The sequence below is a fragment of the Chrysochloris asiatica genome, unplaced genomic scaffold (genome assembly GCF_000296735.1).
Source record: "Chrysochloris asiatica unplaced genomic scaffold, ChrAsi1.0 scaffold00031, whole genome shotgun sequence".
Lineage (NCBI taxonomy): Eukaryota > Metazoa > Chordata > Mammalia > Afrosoricida > Chrysochloridae > Chrysochloris > Chrysochloris asiatica.
Genome location: NW_006408549.1, coordinates 9,792,056 through 9,801,182, shown reverse-complemented (window position 1 = coordinate 9,801,182; position 9,127 = coordinate 9,792,056).

Below are 9,127 nucleotides of genomic sequence, written 5' to 3'. Positions count from 1 at the left end.
CCAAAGACTCAGTAAAAAAGCTACTAGACCTCATTGGAAGATTCAGCAAAGTGGCAGGATATAAGATCAATATACAAAAATCAGTTGGATTACTGTATACCAAAAATGAAAGCACTGAAAAGGACACTAGGAAAGCAATTCCATTTACAAAACCACACAAAGGATGAAATATCTAGGAATAAATGAGAAACAAAGGACCTATACAAAGAAAACTACAAAACACTACTATAAGAAACCAAAGAGACCTACAAAAATGGAAGAATGTGCCATGCTCCTGGATAGGAAGGCTTAACATTGTGAAAATGTCAATACTGCCCAAAGCAATTTATACATATAATGCAATCCCAATCCAGAATCCAATGACATTCTTCAAAGAGATGGAAAAAATAATTACAAACTTTATATGGAAAGGAAATAGACCCAGGATAAGCAAAGCACTGCTTAAGAAGAAGAACAAGGTTGGAAACCTCTCACTCCCTGACTTCAAAATTTACTACATGGCTACAGTGGTCAAAAGAGCTTGGTACTGGAAAGCTATATGCAAAAGATTGAAACAAGATCTTTACTTCATACCTTATACAAAAAAAAAAAAAAAAAAAAAACTCAGCATGGATTAAAGACCTAAATGTGATTCCCAAAATTATATAAGGCCATCAATGAAAAATGGACAAATGTGAGAGCACTAAATCAGAGAATACACAGACTACCAAACATTTTGAAAACTACAAAAACAAAAGTGGACAAAATAGATGATTGGGACATACTAAATTTTTAAAACTTATGTGCATCAAAAGACTTCACCAGGAAAGAAAAAAGGGAACCAACAGAATGGAAAAAAATCTTTTTCAATGTCACTTCAAACAAGGGACATGTTTCTAAAATATATAGGAAACTGCAACACCCATCAAGAAAAAGATAAATAACCAAATTTTAAAAAATGGGCACAGGACATGAACAGACACTTCACCAAGGAGGAGATCCAGGCAGCCAACAAACATATGAAGAAATGATCACGATCACTAGCCATTAGAGAAATGCAAATCAAAGCAACAATGAGATATCATCTCACACCAGCAATAACAGCAAAGATCAAAAAAGTAGAGGACAATAAATGCTGACGAGGACGTGGAGAGACTGGGACGCTCCTGCATTGCTGGTGGGACTGCAAAATGGTCCAACCTCTCTAGAAAGCAATATGGCGCTTCCTCAGAAGGCTGGAAATAGAAATACCTTATGATCCAGCAATTCCTCTACTTGGTATTTACCCATAAGAAATATGAGCCATAACATGAGTAGCTATATGCACACCAATATTCATAGCTGCACTATTTACAATAGCAAAAATAATGGAGACAGCCTAAGTGCCCATCAACAGAAGAATAGATATACAAACTGTGGTATATACACACAATGGAATATTATGCTACCTTGAAGAATAACAAGGAAGCTGTAAGCTATCCCATAACATGGATGAACCTTGAGGACATTATGTTGAGTGAAATTAGTCAGTTACAAAAGGAGAAATACTGCATAGGACCACTACTGTAAAAGACTAAGAAAAAGAACCCATACTAAAGGGGGGAAAGGGGATTTTTTGCTGGGTACTGGGATGTGGGGGATGGGGTGAGGGGAAGAATGGGAAGTGGAGCACAGGTAGGGAATAGACACAGGATAGTTTGGGTACCAGTGAGGGGGGTCAATATACAAGAGGAATGGAAGAACAAGGCAGATGAGAAAACAGGCAGGTTTGCATGGGAGAAGTGGGATAGAGATAAATAATGATGTATGCACAACCTTGGAACAACAGGGCTCTGGGATATAGGGATTGAGACATGGTTGGAATGGGCAAAAGGGTGGAAATAATGTTAAGATGCTTGGCTGTCTTTTGAATCTTGGTTTCCCTGGCATACCATTATAAAATAGACACTTGAGGAGGAGAGAAAGGAATATACAGAAATATCACCATAGAAAGCTTGTAAATCAGTCTTCTGCCTATAACTGATTGGAATACCTAAAATGGGGCAACAATGTGCCCAGTGAGGGAGGCTTCCTGCTGAGTCTCTGCATTACATAAGACCATAGGTGGAATCCTGAACCTCACTCAGAATCTTCTGGGGTGGAAAATTTCCACTTGAAAGGACAAGCAGACCAACCTGGAGTGACTAGAAGAACAGAAGATACTTCTTGAAAGAAAGACTGACAGGAAAAATACAAAACAATAATGGCACTGATTACAGCAATAATAAGTAAGTTGCTCACCCAGGAGACATCAAGGCAAGTGGTTGAGTCCCCTCAGAGCAAACCCCCTTCCAAGACTAAGACTCAATGAGCAGACATGTGCTCTGATTGGTGACCACTTTCGTCACCAATAAGGGGAAGTGAGGGAAAAACAGCAATGAAGCTGAGAGCTAAGACCTACTATGTTCAATAAACTCCTGTGAACTCAGGTGGAGACCTGGTTGGTCAGCAGTGTGGCAAGACCTGGGGACCTTTGGGCCCAGAGTCAGTGACACAACCACAGAGGATTAGAGTGGAGAATGAAGCATCCTACTTGATAGGAAGAGAGGGCATATACATAAGAACACCCACACTTGTAGATAATACCCACTTGACCTGGCTTCAATGACTGGATGATCAGAGCTCAACTAGAAGAATAAAGAAGAGTTAAAAAAAAAAAAAAAAAAAGAGTAATCTGATACAATTTGATGAACTTGACCTACACCTACGGATGCAGTAGCTCAAAAGAGGGAACAAATCTTTACAGTGAGGATCATTCCCACGCCCTCCATACACAGAGTAGACAGGGATAGGCAACTTGGACATTGGCTACCCAAAATGGGGAGGCTACAAAGGCAAGAAGTGACTGGCTTACAAGCTTTCAAGAGGGAGCCTAGATCCAGAGGGCATGGAGGAAGGTAGAATCTCCACTGAGTAGTATCCAATCTGTCTGGGCAGGGCTAATGAAAGGAGATGGGGATAAGTCCCTTGTGGTACAATGGTGAATAATTATTATCAGGACTGACAGTTGGAAATGTAAAGGTGTACGTTTTGTAGCAAAAGGAGGGAAGTGACCTCAATATCACAGGTAAATGACCTACATGTGACAAACCAATTCTGAAATCATCTTCATAAAACAAATAGTTCTGACTACAGAATTTCTCATCTCGGGCAACTGTTGCTGTCATTGTTGTTGTTGTTGTTATGTGCCATCGTTGCTGTCATTAAGTACTATTAAATCAATTCTGACTCACAGTGACCCTGTATAGTGTTTCCAAGGAGTAGCTGGTGGGTTTGAACCAGTGACCTTGTGGTTAGTATCTTATCTTACCGTACTACACCAGGAGTCCTGTGCAACTGCGGTGGTGTTAATATATATATTTTAAAAGTGCATTTGATATAGTAAAAATATGAAAAGCACATATCTTTTGCACTTAGATATGAAATAGGGCATAAAAATACCCCCAAAATTAAAATAGGTAGTGGCCTCCCCATTTTTTTTTTTTAAATCATCGGTTTTCCTTTGATATGAATTTAAGAGAACCCTTCAACTTTGCAGTGTAAACAATTATAGAGACAATGGACTTTTCCCCTGGCTCTTCCCTGGAGGGGAAAGCAAGAAAGGCATAGCTTTAAAAAGCCTATTTAATTTGTTTGTTAGTGGGGGGAAATGGAGGTTAATTAATCTAGTTTTGGGAATGCTAGATAATATCTATGTTCAGTTGCTTGTACATTATGCTGTCCAATTAATTCCTCCCAAGGACTTTTATACAAGACTATTCAGCTGAAAACTTCTGGTTTCAAACTTTTCAAGGTCTTTGGGGTGACCATTAGAGAACAGGCTTAAGAAACTATCACCTTCTTTTATTCTTTCATCCTGGTGGGAAGCTTTGCTTCTCTCTCAAAGGTTAACAAGGTTGCAAGTCCTTCAGGGAGCGTGGCCAGGACAGTGATTTCAATTGCTCGCACGTGTTTGCCTTGTTTCATTCTTAGACGCACCGTCTGAAGCTTGTGTTCCAAGACGCCTGCCGCTAGGCACACCAGGGCTTCCTTCAGAAGCTGACTGGGCCCAGAAACAGTCAGATGCCCTTGGAATCTTTAGTAATTCTCTGACAGAAGGTTTGTCCATTTCTCCTCCCAGTGCTCATTTTAAAATTAAGCACATGAACACACATTTTTTTTTAATCCCGAAGAAGACTTTTAATTGAGTCCCTGAATATTTTAAGGTCTATTAATTCCATTGATGTTGCAAACACTGCAAATCATTCCAGCTGTTGTTCTAATCACATTCATTAACGGGCTTATTTTTACCTGCCAGCTAATATTTTACATTGCATCAATAAATCTTTAGCTTTCTAGCCAAGTTGTGTACAAAATAAAATGAAGTAGCCAACCCCCTGATTGGTCTATGGGGCTTGGGTTAGCCAATATCCCTCCTTCTAAGAATGTTTAATCAGGCATGAATATAAAGGTGGCAAACTAAAGGATGCATATGCTACACAGTTGTGACATTACAAATGTAACATTGGATTATTTTAGTGCAGCCATTTTTATTGCATGGACTACTCTGTTTAATTTTGTTATTTCATATTTACAGTAAGTACAAAAAGGAGCATAATTGCTAACTCAAGTATAGACAAAAGAATTTATAGTAGATGAAAATAATATAACTCTCATGTACAAATGGCCCCCATCAGACATGATGGTTTTTTTCAGTTAGGAGTTTCAGTAATGATCAGTGAACTGATCCATCCATAGTCTCTTTGCTATGTGACTTGCAATAGATACTTATGAAGCAATGATCCAGAATTAGGTGTGCTGTATGTATCCAGTAAAGGATGTTACCATTACATGCAATTGAGTCATCCCTGACTCATGACAAACCATGCACAATGGAATGAGATATGACTATGATTGGTTATAAATTGCACTGCCATGATACATAGAGTGTTTGATAGGCTGATTTTCAGAAATAGATCAGCATACATTTCTTCCTCATCCATCTTAGTCTAGAAACTCTGCTAAAACCGTTCAGTATCATAACAACACACAAGCCTCCATCAACAGGTGGGATCTGCATATGAGGTACACTGGTCTACAACTCAACCTGAGTCTCCAACTTGGAAGGCACAAAGTATACCATTGAGTCACCACTGTCCTCAGGTAGAGCATAGCCCACTTGTCATCAAATTGATTCTCACACAGCAACCCTATAGGACACAATAGAACTGCTTCTTAGGAATTCTTTAAGGCAACAGACAGTCTCATCTTTCTTCTTTGGAGCTGGTTGGTGGGTTGTATTTTGCATTCAGTTACCATAATTTCTCTCTCTTAAACTGAAACTTATGCTGTAACCAGTAAGCCAAAGATCTTCTACGATGCCCCAGTGATGTGATCCTACCACCAGCTCACTACCTATCTGGCATCATCGAGCAAGTTCTAACCTGCGATGCTCATTTAACTCCAACCATGCAAGCTTCCTTGTATGGCGCTGTAGGATAATCACTGGACTGCCCGGTCAGTTTGAACTGCAATGTTGGTGGTGCAAACTCCCCATCCATTCCTTGGAAACACTATCCAGGGTCACAATAAGTGGGAACCGACCGACAATACTTAACAACAACATGTTAGCTTCCTGGTTGGTCATGAAACACATCAGGTACAATTTTACCTCAGAGACTTTTCATTTACTGTTCCCTAAGCTTTGACAAAAGAAGCTCTGGTAGCATAGTGGTTACGAATTGGGCTGCGAACCTCAAGGTCAGAAGTTCGAAACTACCTGCTCTCTGTGGGAGAAAGATGAGGCTTTCTGCTCCCATAAAGATTTATAGCCTCGGAAACCCTGTTCAGGGTCGCTCTGGGTCAGAACTGACTTGACAGCACTTAACAACAACAAGCTTTGACAAAGGACCTCTGATGGCGCTGTAGGATAAGCACTGGAGCAGTTCAAACCAACTAGCTGCTCCGTGGGTGAAAGATGAAGCTTTATGCACCTATAAAGATTTATAGCTGCAGAGACCCTTTAGAGGATCACTACGAGTTGGAATCAACTCGATGGCAGTGGAGTCTTCTACCAGATTTCAAGGGTCATCCCTCAACTCCTACTGTCTGACAACTCATTTGTTTGACAAGGTCTTCCTTGATCTCACCATTTAAAATTCTAACCCTGCTCCCCAACATTCCCCATCTCTCTCTTTTGCTTTGTATTTCTCAATTTATCACCATCTGATACACTATATATTTTAGTTAGTTATTTGTAGAATAACTATCTCCACAAGAGGTAAAAGTTATGAGATTTTTTGCTGTTTTGGAAATAGAAGAAAAAAAAAGACACAGAAAAAGCAAATAAGCAGAAAATCAGAGAAGAGGAAAAGAAGTATAGGGGTTACCATACATGTAACATATGTGTAAAGGTCTAATACTAGTGATTTAATGTCTCATTAAAAATGAATTCAAGAATGGTGCAGAAGTAATATTTGATAGTGACAGAATTTTTCTGACCCTTGAGGTTCCACTGTAGGATAAGCACTGGACTGCTAACTGCAAAGCTAGCAGTTCAAACCCACCAGCCACTCTTAGAAACTCTATTCAGAGTCACAATGAGTCAGAACTGACTCAATGGCAGACGAAAACAAGAATTTTCTAAAATTGACATAATTCAAAAAGCCTTGTGAACTCCAAACAAGATAAATTCATGTCTAGGCCAATGGAGTCCAAGTGTGGCATTATAGGATAAGCGCTGGATTGCTAACCACAAGATTTGGGGTTCAAACTCACCAGTTGCTCCTCAGAAACCCTAAACAGGGTTGCTATGAGTCAAAACAGAATCAACAGTAATTAACAATAATAACAATATTCCTAGGCTGTTATTGTTACATGCCATCAAGATGATTATGACTTATTGTGACCCTATGTACAACAGAACAAAACACTGCCCAGTCCTGTGCCATCCTCACAATTGTTAAGCTTGAGCCCATTGTGACAATCCATCTCATTAGGGATCTTCCTCTTTCTCACTGACTGTCTATATTACCAAGTGTGAGGTTCTTCTCCAGGTACTGGTCTCTCCTTATAATATGTCCAAAGAATGAGAGACAAAGTCTTGCCAGCCTGTCTTTTTAGGAGCACTCTGGATGTACTTCTTCAACACAGGTTTGTTTGCTCTTCTGGCAGTCCACTGTACTTTGAATATTCTTCTCCAACACCATAACACAAATGTATAAATTCTTCCTCAGTCATCCTTACTCATTGTCCAAGTTTCACATGTACATGGTGGTGGTGTGCCATGGAGTTGGTTCCAAATCGTAGGGACACTGCATAGGGTTTCCAAGGCTGTAAAGCTTTATGGGAGCAGAAAGTCTCATTTTTCTCCGATGGATCAACTGGTAGTTTCAAACTGCTGACCTTGAGGTTAGCAGCCCAACTCCTAACCATGATGCTACCAGAGCTCCTTACATGCATATGAGGATAATGAAAATACCATGGCTTGGGTCAGGCCCACCTTAGTACTCAAACTGATCATCTCTGCTGTTGAACACAATAAAGAGGTCTTGTACGGCAGATTTGTCCAATACAATGCTCACTTGACTGCTGCTTCCATCAGTATGGATTCTGAAGCCAAGCAAAATTTAGTCTTTGACAACTTCAATCTTTTCTCCATTTATCATGCTGTTATTGATTGGTCCAATTGTGAAGATTTTTGTTTTCTTTACATTGATATGCAATCCATACTGAAGACAATGGTCTTTGATCTTTACCAGTAAATATTTTAAGTCATCTTCACTGGCAGCAAGCAAGGTTGTACTATCTGCATTTTTCAGATTGTTAATGACTCTTCCTTCAATTTTGATGCCACGTTTTACTTCATATAATCCAGCATCTCAGATTATTTGTTCAGCACACAGATTGAATAAGTAAAGTGAAAGAACGCAAAGTTGGTAAACACATTTCATAATTTTAAACCATTCTGTATCCCTTGTTCTATTCTAACAACTGCCTCTTTGTCTATGTACAGGTAACCTCATGAGTACAATTAAGTGTTCTGGAGTCCCCCTGCTTCACAATGCTCTCCATAGCTTGTCAAAAGCTTTTATGTAATCAATAAAGCATAAGGAAACATCTTTCTAGTATTCTCTGTTTTCTGTCAAGATCCAACAGACATTAGCAATGATATGGCTTACTCCATGTCCTCTTCTGAAGCCAGTCTCAATTTCTAGCAGTCCCCTGTAGCCATTTAATTATTTTCATCTAGATTTTACTTGCATGTGATACTAATGATTGTTGTTGATGTTGTTGTTAAGTGTTGTCGAGTCAGTTCAGACCCATAGCAACCCTGTATAGGGATTATGAGGAGCAGCTGGTGAGCTTGAATTGCCAACCTTGTGGTTCAAATTGACTTTGTAGTCCAGTATATTACCCCCCAACACCACACCAGGACTCTGATATTAAAAATAATGTTCGATAATTTCTGCATTCCATTGAGTTACTTCTCTTTGGAACGGGCACATATAAGGATCTCTACCAGTCATTTGGCCACATAGCTGTCTTCCAAATTTCTTGGCATAGATGAGTGAACGCTTCCAGTGTTGCAGAGTTTGTTGAAAATTTTCAGTTTGTATTCCATTAATTCCTGGAGTCTTGCTTTTTACTAGTGCCTTCAGTGCAGCTGGGACCTCTCGCTTCAGGACCATCGATTCTTGATCATATGATACCTCTTGAAATGGCTGAACATCGACCATTTCTTTTTGGTACAGTGACTCTGTGTATTCCTTCCATCTTCTTTTGATGCTTTCTGCATCATTTAATATTTTGTCCATAGAATCAATATTTCAAATCAAGGCTTGATTTTTTTTTATTCAATTCTTTCAGCTTGAGAAATGTTGAGCATGTTCTTGCCTATTGGTTTTCCAACTCCAGTTTTCTGTATATTTCATTGTAATACTTGACTTTGTCTTTTCAAGCTGACCTTTGTTCAGCTCTTTTACTTCCTCATTTCTTCCCTTCATTTAAGCATCTCAGGGAAGCAGCTGTCAAGAGATCAGATGACGTATTGCAATGGGCAAATCTGCTGCACAGGAACTTTTTAAAGTATTGAAGAGCAGAGATGTCAGCTTGAGGACTAAAGTGCACC